Source organism: Vulpes lagopus, chromosome 12, assembly GCF_018345385.1.
Source record: "Vulpes lagopus strain Blue_001 chromosome 12, ASM1834538v1, whole genome shotgun sequence".
Taxonomy (NCBI): Eukaryota; Metazoa; Chordata; class Mammalia; order Carnivora; family Canidae; genus Vulpes; species Vulpes lagopus.
In genome coordinates this window covers 7,351,988-7,369,215 of record NC_054835.1, presented here as the reverse complement: position 1 = coordinate 7,369,215, position 17,228 = coordinate 7,351,988, and the positions used below count along the sequence as shown (strand labels likewise).

Genomic DNA, 17,228 nt, shown 5'->3' with positions numbered 1-17,228 from the left:
ACTGTACCTTCTTGTGGTTTCATATGTGTTTTTCCCTAGAAGCTGAATTTTCTTTTTCTAAAAGTCATCAATACAGTGTAAACAACATTAGGCTGTTAAAAGACTGTATTCATCCCATGGCTTCCCCCGGGGCTGTTTTGGCATCTTGCAGCATCATGCTTTACGTGGGGAGAAGCCCAACAGTTTTCATAGATTTCTTTCACTTTTGCCAGATTCATGAGAGATGAGTTTAGTTAAAAAACAGTATAGATTGTTTAGTTATTTGTCCAAGTCTGCCAATTCCTTGCTTAAAGCCTACGTTTATATTAGCACACCTTCCTTGAGAATTATCTTTTTTTTTTTTTTTGAGAATTATCTAATATATTAAAATACACATCGTTGGTGTCTCTATTTGAGCTTGAGTGGGGATACTTTACCAAAAGATATATTAATGTGCTGATAAAGTTACCATAAGTTACCATCAATTTGTTATAAATTCCTATGAAATCGCCCAGTCCCCAAAGGATTTAAAATGTGACTCATAAAATACGTTGATCCAGAGTTTATCAAAAAATTGTTCGGGGCTAGATGAGGTATGTCAGTATATGTATAACATACCTAGCAAAGGTATGCATCCTTTATCAAATATTTTATTATCCTAAAGGTAAGATCACAGTGATTTGTATTCATTTAAAGATTTTTTTTTTTTTGAAATTATTTTTTAGGAGCACCTGGGTGGCTTGGTGGTTGAGCAATTGCCTTTAGCTCAGGTCATGATCTCAGGGTCCTGGGACCAAGTCCCACATCGGGCTCCCCACAGGGAACCTGCTTCTCCCTCTGCCTGTATCTCTGCCTCTCTATGTCTCTCATGAATAAATACATAAAATCTTAAAAAAAAAAAAAAAAGAAATTACTTTCATGGCCTTTTCTTAACATAAAACCTATCCATGCTTATTATAGAAATACCTGAGGGTAGCCCGGTGGCTCAGCGGTTTAGTGCTGCCTTCAGCCCAGGGTGTGATCCTGGAGACCTGGAGACTAAATAAAATCTAAAAAAAAAAAAAAAAAGAAAGAAAGAAAAGAAAGAAAGAAAAGAAAGAAAGAAAAAAAGAAAGAAAGAAAGAAAGAAAGAAAGAAAGAAAGAAAGAAAAAGAAAGAAAGAAAGAAAGAAAGAAAGAAAGAAAGAAAGAAAGAAAGAAAAGAAAGAAAGAAAGAAAGACCTGAAACTGCAAACAGCTAAAGGGGGAAAAATATAAAACATCCAACTATTGTTAATAAAAGTTATTTTACCTTTCAGAGACTTTTCTTTAAAAAAAAAAAAGTATAAGTACAGTGTAAAGAATAAGAACCAAAAGAACACTTTTAATCTAGAAGCCAGCTTAAGAAAGAAAATCTTAAAAAAAAAAAAAAAAAGAAAGAAAATCTTATTGATGCCTTTGAAGTCTGTCCCTAACTTCCTGTTCCTGATCCCCCACCCTACAGGTGTATTTTATCTTTAATTTGGTGTTAATCGCCTCCGTGCTGTTTGTCCCAACTTTACCACAGGCATATGTATTTCCAAAGAGCATATTTATAATTTCTTCCATTATGTAAACAAATTCATACTTTCATTTATTTTTTTCGGACTTGATTTTTTTCATTCATTATTATGTTTTTTTACTTAATTCACATGGAGTATAGAGCATGTGACTTTTATACATTAATGTTGGAAGCAGATGCCTTGCTAAACTCTTTTTATCTCCACTTTGGTTGTTTTTGTTTTTGTAGGGACAGTCCTATCACCAGCAAATAATGACAGTTTTATTTCTCATCTTTATTTTTCTTTTTTTAAAGATTTTATTTATTCATTCATGAGAGACACAGAGAGAGAGACAGGCAGAGACACAGGCAGAGGGAGAAGCAGGCTCCATGCAGGCAGCCCGTCGTGGGACTCGATCCCGGGTCTCCAGGATCATGTCCTGGGCTGAAGGTGGCGCTAAACTGCTGAGCCACCCGGGCTGCCCCTATTTCTTTCTTTTTTTTTTTTTTTTTAAGATTTATTTATTTACTTATTCATGATAGACACAGAGAGAGAGAGGCAGAGACACAGCAGGGAGAAGCAGGCTCCATGCCGGGAGCCCGACGCGGGTCTCGATCCTGGGCCTCCAGGATCGCGCCGCGGGCCAAAGGCAGGCGCCAAACCGCTGAGCCACCCAGGGATCCCCTGCCCCTATTTCTTATTTTTAAATCCTTATGGTTTTTCTTTGTTTTTCTTATCTGGCTCTGTTGGTCACAACCGCCCTTGTGCTGGCGGAAGCAGTTGTAATGGCCCTCCTTATCCTGATTCTTGATTATGAAGAGAATACTTCAAATGTTTCTCCATTAGCATGATTTTAATAAAGCCTTTATCAAACTAAGGGATTCCTTTCTTTTCCTTTTTTGTCATGAAGTTTTTCTTTCAACTTGACTTGTTTTTTTTTTTTTTTTTTTTAATTCATGAGAGGCAGAGAAGCAGGCTCCACGCAGGGAGCCCGACGTGGGAGTCGATCCTAGGTCTCCAGGATCATGCCCTGGGCTGAAGTTGGTGCTAAACCGCTGAGCCACCCAGGCTGCCTGAGGAACTTCTTTATTTTATTTATTTATTTTTATTTATTTTTTTTATGATAGTCACACACAGAGAGAGAGAGAGAGGCAGAGACACAGGCAGAGGGAGAAGCAGGCTCCATGCACCCATGCACCGGGAGCCCGACGTGGGATTCGATCCCGGGTCTCCAGGATCACACCCTGGGCCAAAGGCAGGCGCTAAACTGCTGCGCCACCCAGGGATCCCTTTATTTATTTATTTATTTTTTAATTTTTATTTATTTATGATAGTCACACACAGAGAGAGAGAGAGAGGCAGAGACACAGGCAGAGGGAGAAGCAGGCTCCATGCACCGGGAGCCTGACGTGGGATTCGATCCTGGGTCTCCAGGATCGCGCCCTGGGCCAAAGGCAGGCGCCAAACCACTGCGCCACCCAGGGATCCCTCAACTTGACTTGATATTGAACACTATCAAATACTTTTTCTGTTTTCTTTAATCCATTAATGCTATAGATTACACAGTTGGTTTTCTTATATTGAACCAAATTAGCAATCCTGTGACAAATCCAACTAGGTGGTGATGGTTTTTTTTAGATGCATAATCTGAATCTGTTTTGTGAATATTTTACTTTAGAGTTTTGAATCTTTTCTCATTGAAACTGATCTATAATGTTTCTCTTTCTTTTCCGCCCTAGTTTGTTTTACTTATTAGTTTCAAAATAATGCTTTTTTCCCCCTATTCTCTGAAATAATGCATGTAAATTGAAATTGTTTCTTGAATGTTTCATAATACTTCACTGCGGGAAAGTCTCTGACTACTGAGTCAATTCCTTCATTGTTGTCTGCTTCCTCTTTGGTCCATATGGCAGGTTGTATTTTTCTAGATATAGACCCATTTATTCTAAGTTTTCAAGTTTATTGCCTTCAGGTTGCCTATAATATTCTCTCACCTTAGTGTTTGCTGCCTCTGTTGTTGTGTCCCTCTCTTTACTGACTCCTAATATTGCTTATTTATACGATTTTCTCTTTTCTGAAATCATTTTTATTCACGTTTTCCGAGAACCCCAAACTTATTGTTGTGGAACTTCCCTTATCTATTTTTATTTTCTATTTCATTTAGTTTCTTTTTCTTCTTCTTCTTCCTTTTCTTTGGATGTATCCTCTTGCCCTTTCAGAAATTTCTTTCTTCTTGCCGACCTCATTTCAGGTTTCATCTTTTGTAGTGTGAATGTTTAACACATTTCTCAGGGCGCCTGGGTGGCTCTGTCGGTTAAGTGTCCAATGCTTGATCTCAGCTCAAGTCTTTATCTCAGGGTCATGAGTTCAAGCCTTGTGTTGGGAGTCTACTTTAAAAAGAAAAGAAAAGGAAGTAGCACATTTCTCATTCACATACAATTTTATCTGCAACCCACAAATTTTGATATGGAGAGCTACTATTGTTTATTTTGAGATACTTTTCATTTCCTTTACTGTTGAATCTCTCCTGTGATTTATTTGGAAGCCTATTTAAGAATTTCCAACTGTGAAAAAAAAAAAAAGAATTTCCAACTGTGGGTACTTGGGTGACTCAGTCTGTTAAGCATCTGCCTTGGGGTCAGGTCATGATTTGGGGTCCTGAGATCAAATCTTGTGTCAGGCTCCCTGCTCAGTGGGGGTCTGCTCCTCCCTCTCCCTCTGCCCTTCTCTCAGTCTCTCAAATGAATAAATAAACCTTTTGTAAAAAAAAAAAAAGGTAAAAGTTTCCAATTGTATGACATATTTAAATTTGTCTTTTCATTATTGATCTCTGTAATTTAATTGCATCATCATTCTAGGAAGTCTGAGTTTGAGTCTTTGGTGTTTGTTGAGACTTGTTCTATGGCCCAATACATGGTCAGCTTTTACCAGCATTCTGTAAATAATTGAAAAGAATGTGTATTATCCATCTTTACATATTTTCATTAGATCCAATATGCTGAGGATTTATGCAAATCTTCCCATCATGAAGATTTTTTTTAAAGATTTTATTTATTTATTCATGAGAGACACAGAAAGTGAGGCAGAGACATAGGGAGAGAAGAAGCAGGCTTTCCTAGGGAATCTGATTTGGAACTCAATCCCGGGATCCCAGGATTATGACCTGAGCGGAAGGCAGACATTCAACCACTGAGCCACCCAGACATCCCATGAAGATTTTTTTTTTTTTTGCCATTTGTTATATAATTTTTTGAGACAGATGTGTGACTTCTGTATGCCTTGCTTTTCCTGTCTGTAGAATGGGAACACAAAAGAACAGGACTGATGAGAGTATTCACTGCGTTAATCTTTACACTTACACTTAGGTCTATTGTAAAGTTATTTTATTAAAAAATAAATTTGAGGGCTGCCTAGCTGGCTCTTGATTTCGGGGACGTGAGTGTGAGCTCCACGTTGGGTGTAGAGATTACTCTTTTAAAAAATTAAATAAAAAAAAGAAAGCCTTTAATAAACAAATAAATTACTTAATTAATTAATTTTATAACTGTAATATCTTTAGTGTGTTTGACTTTTCATGCATGTGTAGTGAACTTCTTTCTGCAGTTATGCTTTCAGCCTTGAAATCTGTTTTGCCTGTTTTATATCAGTTCTTTGGGCTAGTGTTTGCCTGGAGAATCTCCCCGATACTTTTACTCTACATGTTTTGTTTCTTTGTCCTCATATTTAGATGGGGCCCTCATAAATGGCACATGGCTAGATTTCTTTTTAATTCAGCCTGATGGTCTTTGTCTTTCCCTGGAGAATCTGGCTGGATTCATGTATACTGACCATCTCATTTTCTTTTCTCTTTGTCTCATTTTCCCTGTGTTTTCTTACCTCTTGCTCTGATACTCTTTGTTTCTTGCCTTCTTGCATTTTGAAATTTTTGTTTTGTTTACTTTCTTCATTCCATATTTTTACCTATACCACTTTGGAGATTATGTATTCCCTTTCTGTGCTTCCTAGACATTTTAATGTACATATTCAGCTCAAACTATGTAGTCTTTTAGGATCTTTACTAATGTTTTCCCATCCAACACTTTAACTAAACTAGCTCCCTTTGACTACTGTAATTTATTTGTGAGTATTTGGGGTTCAGTTATACAAGTTAGGCTTTTGTAATTTCATACAGTCCTGTAAGTATGCCTTCTACTTTCTGTGTTTACCATTTCTTTTTGTATCTGGGATCTTATTCCTTCTTCCCAAAGGGCATCCTTTAGAACTGCCTTTAGCAGAGATTTATTGCAGTAAAATCTGTTTTTGTTTGATTGGAATGGTCATCACTCTCATTCTTGAAAGATGATTTCTCCATGTATACAATGTCAGGGCAATTGTGTTGTACCTGGAGGAGGAACTTAATTCCACCATCTTCTGGCTCTCATTTGTGTTGAGAAGTCACAGTGAGCAAGAAGTCAGTGTGACTGTTAATACTTTGAAGATAATATCTTTTCTTGGTAACTACAGAGATGTTTTTTGGGTCTTTGTTCTTCACTGAATTTCACTATAATGTATCTAACTGTGAATTTCTTTTTCATGTTGCTTTTGATTCAGTGAGTTTATTGGCTCTTGGTTAGAGTTTTTCCAAAGATGTCTATCTCCCATTCTGCTATTTCTTCTGGAACTCTGATTATAAGGTGCAGGTTAAAACTTCTACTCTGTATCCTTTCTGCCTATTATATTAACCTGCATTTATATTTCTCATCTTTGTCTCTCCCTGCTGTACTCCATCTAATTCCTTCAGATATAATTTTCATTTCACTAATTCTTTATTAAGCTGTGTCTAATCTGTGGTTTAATGCATCCCTTAGTTCTCTCATTTCAGTTGTTACATTTTCACTTCTAGAAGTGCCTTTAGGCTCCCTTTAAAATCTGTGTAGTCTTTTTGTTATTTTCTGGTGACTTTGTCACACTTTTATGTCATATTTTACTTCTTGAAACGTATTAACATACTGATTTTATATTCCCTATTTGATTGATTTCAGTATCTATAATCTTTGTGAGCTTGATTCTTCAATTTGTTGTTTCTGCTGACTTGCTCATGGTGACTTATTTCCTTGTGTATTTTGTGATACATACATTTCTGCTATAATCCCATGCATGCATTGCTGCAAACCTTCCATTATGCAAGAACACTTCTAAAAATAACAAACATTGCTTCTAGGGAAAATAGGCCTAGAAACAGATCACTCAACAGTTAGAGAATTTTGTAACCAAAATACCAACCAAACAACAACCCTACTAAAACTAACCATCTGTATCGAGCATCATAACTCTTGTTTTTGAGATGTGTGTCCTTCCAAGTATTAGGACCTTCAGAGATATAGGTCCTTGGGAGCATTCATTTCTAATGAGACTACTTTCGTCAAAATGAGAATTCTGATCCAAGAGGTAGTTTTTGGCAGTTATCCATCATTTTCACACAGCAAGAAATATCTTCCCAGTTAACATAAACATACCGTGAAAAATTGCATATGGTTGGCAAGGCTTGTGTGTTATACCAGTGTCATGGCCCTATGTTTCAGTCCTATAAAAAAGTATAAATCACAGCAGAAAAATATGTGAGGCACACAGAACAGATGGCGTGATTATGAATGTGTGTTCCTTGGGATTTTTATCTGTGGCCTAGGTATAAAATGGGTTCTCCAGGAATCTGGCATTCCCTAGGGTCGCTCCAAGCCAGGACTGCATCAATCTAAATTTCGAGCTTGGGGTTTGAGATCCACACATGCTGTGTGAGTTCTGGCCCTTTATGTGGTTTAGAAATTTCCACAATGATTTTTTTTTCTTTGTTTTTCTCCCTCAGGTCAGACTCAAGTTAGTTATCAAAAGTCCAATTGCTGAATCCAGGTACGGATTTAGGACTTTCTGATAGGTCCTGGCCAAATTAAATTATTCTCCTTGACTATTTTGCTATTTCCAAGGATATATTACTTTTTCTTATCCTGAGAACATCATCTTATTATTTTTATGCAAGTACCACTTATCTCCTCTCCAAGGATATGATAAATTACCCAATTTTAGCATCACAAACATTGAAGCAGGTAGAGCAGTGTCAAAACATTGGAATTAGTTATTTTGCCTAAGAGTGTGACTTGGAACACTATAATTTCCCCAAACAGCAGTTTGACTGTTGTATCAATGCTCTGCTTTATCGCTGGTTAAGCCTCTTCTCAGTATCAAGCTGAAAGGATGTGGTGTTTCAGTTCTTATTGCTATATATGTAATTTCCCATTGTGACTTCTGACAGTCTTTGAACCTAATATAAATGTCTTTTCCCCCAGTTTCTGCAAATGATTAAATTATCCAATTATATTAGAAATAATTCATCTCCTCTTGTGCAGCAGTCAGTTCTGCAACACTTGGAATGATATAACTGTGGTTACAAAGACACAACTCTTCCCACTATTGGCAGAATGGACTTTTCTAAATTGTGTTTGTGTTTGATGATCCAGGTAATGTGAATTATATGTGCATGCATCTTCTGAGCTACTTAGGATCTAGGTTTCAGCCTGATTCCTGCACTTTTCATAAACACCGTGTTGAAATCACCTAAACCTGTCCACGTCCGTGTGGGGCAACAGTAGACTTTTGCTTCATGTTCAGCATCAGTATGCGGCCAGATATCTAGTAATTTGTTTGTAAGAGGGTTTGTGTTGTCCATGAGGCACCCAGCTTAACTAAAAATAAATTTATATTTATAAAATAGACAATTAAAAAAAACTGGTCTTTTTATCTCTGGGCAAGTTAATAGATTTGGATGCTGTGAGGATGCCATGTTCCTCAGAGGAATGATGAGGGAAGGAACGGTTTTTATTGGTGATGAAACTCAAGGAAGTGGGATCCCTGGGTGGCTCAGCGGTTTAGCGCCTGCCTTTGGCCCAGGGCATGATCCTGGAGTCCCGGGATCCAGTCCCACATGGTGCTCCCTGCATGGAGCCTGCTTCTCCCTCTGCCTGTGTCTCTGCCTCTCTCTCTCATTCTCTCTGTGTCTCTCATGAATAAATAAATAAAAAATCTTTAAGAAAGAAAGAAAGAAAGAAAGGAAAAGAAAGAAAGAAAGAAAGAAAAGAAAAGAAAGAAAGAAAAAGAAAAAAGAAAAAAGAAAAAAGAAAAAAGAAAGAAAAAAGAAAAAAGAAAAAAGAAAAAGAAAGAAAGAAAGAAAGAAAGAAAGAAAGAAAGAAAGAAAGAAAGAAAGAAAGAAAGAAAGAAAGAAACTCAAGGAAGTATGCAAAGTATCCCTTTGCCAAGATGCAGCTGTCAGAAAGTTTTGAACTTGAAGACTTAACATGAGTTCTAGTGATTAGGAATTAGGTGATAGGGATTTGCAAAAGAACCAATATATGTTAGAATAGGTATGACCCATGTGCTTAAGTAGAAGGTAAAACCAGCACTTTCCTTCCTTTTAATGAGGTGAAAAATATATCCTTACTATCTTTCTTGTAATATTGAGATGTCAAAGGACTGCAAGGGAACATGGAAAAATCAAACCATCTGTGTCTTACTCAAATATAGAATTCTCCTCTAAAATAATAATGAGGATAAGATGAAAGTATTCTATGCTGTCACACCTTCCCCAATCCCAGGCCCTCCTCAGAAGCAATCACTCTTGCCACTTGGTATGTATCCTTCTAGAATAGAACTATTCCTAAACATAGTTTTTTAAGAATGCCTGGGTGGCTCAGCAGTGGAGTGTCTGCCTTTGGCTCAGGGCATGATCCCGGGGTCCTGGGACCGAGTCCTGCATTGGGCTCCCTGCAAGGAGCGTGCTTCTCCCTCTGCCTGTGTCTCTGCTTCTCTCTGTGTGTCTCTCATGAATAAATTAATAAAATCTTTTTTAAAAATGTTTAAAATAGTTTTTAATTGGGGCACCTAGCTGGCTCACTTGGTAGAGCATGCAAGTCTTGATCTTGGGGTCATTAGTTGAAGCCCTACATTGGGAATAGAGCTTGCTTAAAAAAAGAAAAGTTTTTTTATTGAGGTGAACCTACATACAATAAAGTGGCCACATCACAAGTGGACAGCTCACTGAGTTTTCAAACATATGTGAAATCATGTGCTACCATCTAACATAGGAGACATTTCCAGAACTTCCATAGGCTCCCTTGAACACTCCCCTGCCCCAAAGGTAATTATTATTCTGACCTCTATCATATATTTGTTTAGCCTGCTTCTGTACTTTATACACATTATTCAACAGATAGTCTTCTGTCTGGCTTCTCTGACTCAATATTATGTTTGTGAGATTCATATTTTGTTGCATATGGTGATAGATGGTGTTGCCCATTTTTTATTGCCATCTGGTGTTCCACGTGTGGATATACTACAATCTGCTTATCCATTCTCCTGTTCATGGACATTTGGATTGCTTCCATACTGAGGCTAAATTAAGGAAGAAGCTACCATGAACATTTTTATACATGTCTGTTGGTGGACATGGTCTCTCACTTTTCTTGGGTATAGGTGTGTACCTGGCTCTGGTTGCTGTTATAGAGCTCGACAAGGTGGCTGTACCAATGGACACTCCCCCAGGGACTGCTCCTCATCTTCACCAACAATAGGTGTTATCGTCTTTTTATTTTAGCCTTTGGGATGAGTGAAGAGTGGAATCTTGTAGTGGTTTTAATTTGCGCTTGCATTTTCTTGATCAAGAATGATGTTGAGCATTTTTTTGAGCCATGTGAATAACCTGTCTTATGAAGTGACCAAATCTTTTGCTCATTTAAAAGTGGATTTTCAAGGTGACTGGGTGGCTTAGTCGATTAAGTGTCTGCCTTCAGCTCAGGTCATGATTTCAGGGTAGTGGGATCAAGCCCTGTGTCAGGCTCCCTGCTCAGCAGGGAGTCTGCTTCTCCCTCTACCTTTGCCCTCCACCCTGCTCTTGCTTTCTGTCTCAAATAAATAAATAAATAAAATCTTTTTTTTTTTTTTTAAATCTTTTTAAAAAATAGATTTTCGGGATCCCTGGGTGGCGCAGCGGTTTGGCGCCTGCCTTTGGCCCAGGGCGCGATCCTGGAAACCCAGGATCGAATCCCACATCGGGCTCCTGGTGCATGGAGCCTGCTTCTCCCTCTGCCTGTGTCTCTGCCTCTCTCTCTCTCTCTCTCTATGTTACTATTATAAATAAATAAAAATTTAAAAAAAAAACAAAAAAAATAGGTTTTCTTCTTTTTGGTATATAGACATTCTTTATGAGTGTGTATATGTATGTGTTTATACATATGTTCATAGGTATGTATATTCTTTTTTTTTTTTTTTGGTATGTATATTCTTATACAGTATGCTTTTGTGTCTGGCGTCTTTTGATGAACATGACTTACCAGTTTTAATGAAGTCCAGTTTACCAGTATATTTTTAAAAGATTGGTACCTATTGTTTTCTGTTTAAAATATCTTTACTTATTCCAGTAAAATCTTTTGGTATACCTTTAACTGATAGGGGGGTGATGTTTATCTTATAATTTTCATCATTGCTATCAAAATATCCTTGCGCAATGGAAAAGCCTCGACACGCAGAATATTATTGTTTCCAAGTCACACATTTTTAAGGATCATACTTATTAGTACAGAGAGCCTGTCTTTCCCTGGCCCCATCTCTCAGAAGCCCGGCGCCATCAGAACTGACATGGTGCCAAAGGACCGTTGTTCATTGACACCCTGAGCAATTAAACTCTTCATCTAGTCTCCTTTTTTTTTTTTTTTTTTAGGTTTAGAGCTTAGTGTGTAGACAAGTGGGCAATTCAATGGAGTCAATATTTCAACCTTTATGTAATTTGGAGATTACTTTGAGAGAATCAGAATTCAAGCATTCACTTGTTTTAGAAAAATGTTTCTACTCATTCTTTTCTTGCACTTTGCTTCTGCTTGGTAGAGCTTTTTATCCAACTAAATTCTGAATTTGTCTGTTTCTATTTTCACATGCTCCCCTCCCTGCTATTTTTGTTGTTTTTGGTTTTTGTTTTAATTTTAGGGAATTCTAATGGAATCATGATTTCTTGGTCTTAGTCTCATTTTCAAAAAACATTTAACGGGTTGAGTTGCAAAATGTTCATGCTCACCCATCCATTCCCCGACCCATTATCTCACAATCGTGTGCTGGCCAGGTGTGGGAGTGGCATGAACACCAGCATGTAATCACATCACACATTCATCCACTCTCAGGAGTTTGCCTTTCATTTTCTTCCTAGTACTCAGCTCTCTTTGTTGTGAATTTTCCCATTTGCCCTCTAACCAACTCTTCAATGGCATTTGGTGACAAAGTCTTTATAGTCAGGTTTTATCTGTCACTCTGCTTTGGAAGAATAGCATGCTAGACAAAGTTGGGTGAGGAGCAGTGCCTAATCTCTGCATTCTGATAGAGCTGCAGTTGGTTAGTGTGGTGTTGGGATGAAAAAGGAAAAGGTTATCAAAATGAATGGAATGTGAACTAATATTTCTGAACAGAGAGAACACTGTTTTCTAAATGCATGCATTACACGGAGTTCATCCATGTCAGGCAATGAATAATTCCCTTTCTCTAATTCGCCCTTGCCTTGTGACTGTTGGCTCTTACATAATTTCTAAATGCAAAATAGGATATTGTCTAACCAAAACTGCAGTTCGTGGTTACAAGTAGCTACAGTAATTGTGAGTGAGTTCAAGTTATGTTTTTAAACTCTGGTGTCAGTTTCTCCCTTTCATATAGGTCCAGTTTCATTTATCTTGTATGATTCTTTTACTGCCAGAATCTGAATTTTATAGGCAGTTGTTTGTCATGAAACAGTTAACCGTGGCTTCTTTATTCAAGTTCATTGCAATTCTGAGTATTGACCAACCAGAAGAATTCTCTTCATACAATGCAAGAGGTTCCCTTACTGGATTTACTCCTGAGTCTTGTTATATAACCTGATTTGAGGAAATGTTTTAAAAGTTAAATTAAATTCAAATCCCAACCATCAGCACTTAGAAATGTGGATCAGCTTCTCAGGGAGTTTGCATTTCCATTTTTGTGTAATATTATGCCTCCTAAAATATGTGGCTGTGAATGTTCTTAGCTTTTAAATTCTATAGAGATGTTCCTATTGTGAAGTAGATTAGGAACTTCTGAGCCATTTATGAAGGAAAGCAGAATTGTAAGAAGTATGTGGTAAAACTTCACGTTTCCAATGATAATAAAATACACATGGGCTCTTTTGTATGTCATATGTTATATAATTGAATATTTTAAAGAGAAAAATAAAAGTATAATAATTTATGCTAATTTTACACAAGAATGAAGGAATTTACTTTGAATGATTATCTGTTTGATAGTTATCTCAGTAAAGCAAATGAAATGTAGCAGTTGAAGGCTTCTTCAGTTGGAAGTGGTGTGGAAGGCTCTGTAAAGTCCTGGCAGGAGAGGCTTGCTTCTATTCTAACTGAAGCCAGCTGAATAGCAGAGTGTTAAATTTTTTTACCATTTGGGGAAACAGCCTCTTGTAAGAAGACTACTTTAGTCATTGTACGTATAAGGAATTGTAGTATTGAATTTTTTCACTGCCCTTGCTCTAACTATGAGGTTTGACATCTTTATTGAACATGGTAATATCTTGAGTACTTTTCCCAAATTCATTTCATATAAAATGTCTGACTGGTTATCTGAGGGAATTATTCACTGTAACAATTAAGAAAACAGCAAAAAAAAATTTTTTTTGAAAGAGGAAGTGGTCAATATGAATACAGGAAACAAATTTTGCAACTGCAGCTTGATCTTTTGGTTGAAAATGCTTTTTATTTACAATGAGAGAAAAATATGTACAATTAAAAAGAGACTCTCAAAAATGGATATTGTTGCTATAAGTGAATCAATGTTCAACTCAAAGATTCTGGAGAAAACACTTTTGCTATTCTCTTGTTTACATATCTATCTGTAGAGTTTATATTCTGTGTATTTTGTCTCTCAGTTTGCCTGTATTAAATGAACATCCTGAATGGTTTCAGTTGTTTCGATTCTTAATATTTGTCCTGGGTGATAACGGATATGTTTTCCTCTTTTGACACTTCACATGGGCAATGGAATTTAATGAAAATTTTCTGCAATTATTAGGTGTAAAAATAAATGTATTTATATTTGGAAACAGGACATAACTTTGATCTATATCATAAGGGAATATTAATAGGATGCGTTTTGTGGTTTTTTTAAAGGCTATGATACTTAATGTTAGTTATACCATTAAAAATGAATTTGTGGGGGCACCTGGCTGGTTTAGTTGGTAAAGCATGCAACTCCTGATATCTGGGTCGTGAGTTTGAGCCCCATGTTGGGTGTAGAGATTACTTAAAAAAAATAAATAAACTTAAAAAATGAACATGTGATAGGAATGTTGAAACATGCACTTATTTACTACAGTTAAATTTTTTTTTAAGATTTTATTTATTTATTCATGAGAGACACAGAGAGAGAGAGGCAGAGATACCGGCAGAGGGAGAAGAAGGCTCCATGCAGGAAGCCCGATGTGGAAAGCCCAATGTGGAAAGCCCGATGTGGGACTCAATCCTGGGACTCCAGGATCACACCCTGGGCGGAAGGCAGTGCTAAACCGCTGGACCACCAGGGCTGCCCAGCTCCAAATTTTAATTCATTTGCTAGCAATTGTTACTATCTCTATATTGTAAACCTTAATTTTCATTTATTTGTTTCTGAAGTAGTGGTTTTTATGCTAAAAAGAAAAATGGAGTTTGGTTAAATAAACATCCAAAAAGAAACAAGGAAATCAAAATGTCAAAATCTCAAGAGTATCAGGAATGTTGGGGGTGGAAGTGCTACCAAAAGTGAATTTATATAGAGATGAAATACATATAAAAGTCTCTTCAAGGAAATATTTCCAGTTTGCATTATTTCATTTACATTAAAATGTTGACATGAGAATCTGCCTTAGCCTTGTTTTAGTGTTCCTAAAAGCATAACCATTGACAAACCTCCATGTTAATCTGCAAAATAGCAGTAGAAGCCAGTAAGATGATATAGCGATCATTCTTATACCCCAGACCTGACGATTAAGATGAATTAAATAAAAATAATACAAATATAAGTATTCATAATATTTATGAACATATGAATACACATATAAAATAAAAATGAATTAAATACATTAAAATGATATTCACTTATTGAGGCGTGTGTGATAGTGTGTAGCTTTAGACACTTGGCTCTCACTGTTTTAAAGGCTTTCATATGGCAACTCAAAATATTCTTATTTTATTTTATCTTATTCTATTTTATTTTTAGAGAGTGAGAGAGAGGGTAGGGACAGAGAAAAGGGGAGAGAGAGAGAGAACCCCAAGCAATCTCCATGCTCAGTGCAGAGCCCCACTCTGGGCTCAATCTCAGGACCCTGAGATCACAATCTGAGCTGAAATCAAGAGTTGGATACTTAATTGACTGAGCCACCCAGGAACCCCGTTGTTTAATAAAATATTTTAATTTTCACTGATAGTAAATATCCAAGCAAGAGCTTGTTCTAATCTTGCTACTATACAGAAGTGGGTTCATTTCTTCTTTATACCACTCACTAATGGTACGGCATGAGGCAGTTTGCTTCATCTCTGAGTGTGTTTCCTATTCTATGAAATAAAGATAATACTGTGCACCTCAAGGGCTTGTGGTGAGGTTCCAGTGGTATGTGATATATATAAAGGAGAGGCCTTTTTTTGGACTGCAGTTAATTGGTCAACACTGTTTTCCTCATCTGTATTTTGCCTTTTTGTGCCCTTCTCTTTTGATTACTTTTAGCTCCTTCCTCCTCTGTTCCTCTGCCCCCAACCTACTGTGAATCAGTTGGGTATATTTCGAATATTCTAGGACTCTAGGCATTCCACAAGAATATTTATTGAACAAATAGTGCACAGCATCAATAAGATTATAAAAGGTGTGTTTCGTGAGGCCCCTGGTTAGCCAATAATGAAGAAATGGAGAGACAAGGAAAACTTGAGTCCATTGGGCTCCCTGCTCAGCTGGGAGTCTGCTTCTCTCTCTCCCTCTGTCCTTCCCCACCACTCATGTTCTCTTTCAAATAAATAAATAAATAAAATCTTTTTTTTATATAAATTTATTTTTTATTGGTGTTCAATTTGCCAACATATAGAATAACACCCAGCGCTCATCCCGTCAAGTGCCCACCTCAGTGCCTGTCACCCAGTCACTCCCACCCCCCGCCCACCTCCCAAATAAATAAAATCTTAAAAAAAAAACAAAAACTTGAGTCCATTGGAGAATAAGATAGAGTATCGTATGTTATATGCAAACCTGCATGGTGAAGATAATTAGAACAATAGCAGTTTAAAAATTAGTTTATGAAATACATTGTATGTAAAATTACCTGTCCTTCTAAGCAGCAGATACTAGGAATTCAAAGTTGTTCGTGGATTCTGCATCTCTAAAAGCTCTATGCAGATTATAGGTTGTTGAGATAGGCCTGAGGACAGAATTGGAGCATGAAGATGAATGATGTGCAGAAATTGAAAAGATGGAGCAGACAGAGAGCAACTCAGTGGAAAGAACCCCATCCAGGCTCTGAGGGGAACATGCTGCCCATGTTGACCTGCCTGGTGGGATAGGCGACTGAATAGAATCTCCTGCAGAGATGAAATGAGAACAGATTACGATGGATATTAAAAGCCAAATGGCAGAATGAATGTGACCCTGATTAAATGCTATGGAACCTCTCAAAAAAACTCACACTAGAAAAGTGCTTTATATTTTCCAAAAGTGTTTTAATCCTCTCTAGAATTCTTTTGTCCCTTTCTAGATGAAAAGGATAAGGCTATAAGACGTTGAATTATCACAGCCTACAGTGGCCCTGCTGGATATGACACAGCCAAGATTGAAGCACATTTCTATGCATCAAATTTAGAGGACCATATGGCTTCACTACTGATTATGTTAAATGAGTTCTTTACTGTTAATCACTGTTCTTACCTATGGAATTATGCAGCTGCTAGTGAGTTGGAATGATATGATAAATAGCAATTGACATGAGGCCTCAGTATCAGGGAGTCAAGGAGGAGAGGCAGGGGTTGGCCTCAGCTACCATCTGTTTACCACCCATCCCCACAGCTCTAGACATGTGGGGCAGGCCCCAAGTTGTTACTTCTTACCTATTATTCCTTTCTGAATTAAATTTCTTCCTTCCTGGATGAGAGGTTGTTTTACTTTTTGTCCATGAGGGTTTGTGAGCAGTAAGTTCTTTATTTGTCTGAAATGTCTTTATTTTGCCTTCACTTGAATGCGATAGTTTAGCTAGATACAGAATTCTCTGCTGACAATTATTTTCTCTAAACATATTTTGAAATATCATCCCATTGTCTTTGATCATTGATCATTCCTCTTGGGAGGTTGGCTGTGTACTTAATTGCATTCCTTTGTAGATATGTGACTTTCCTGCCCCAGGTGTTAAGACTATCTTTGCCTTTGGTGTTTTGTAGCATTGCTATGATGTTTCAAAGTATAGATTTTTTTCCTTTCTAATTTTTCTATTTGGGGTTCAAATGGGAATTTGTTCCTTTTGTAAATGTGGGGACAGCTTTCAGGTGTTAACTCTTCAAATGTTGCCTGTTTCATTCTCTCAAATTGTTGGTTTGGGGACTCATAGTAGATGTGTGTGAAACTTCTCATTCTATTTCATGTGCCTCCTAGCTTTGTTTTCATTCCTTCCCTTTCTTTATCTCTATATATTACA

General features: G+C 37.1%; 1 protein-coding gene across 1 annotated transcript in view; it reads left to right on the top strand.

The window, feature by feature from the left end:
* Positions 1 to 17,228, top strand: part of FNBP1 (formin binding protein 1) — a 143,631-nt gene that overhangs the window by 87,359 nt on the left and 39,044 nt on the right. The window lies entirely within an intron of this gene.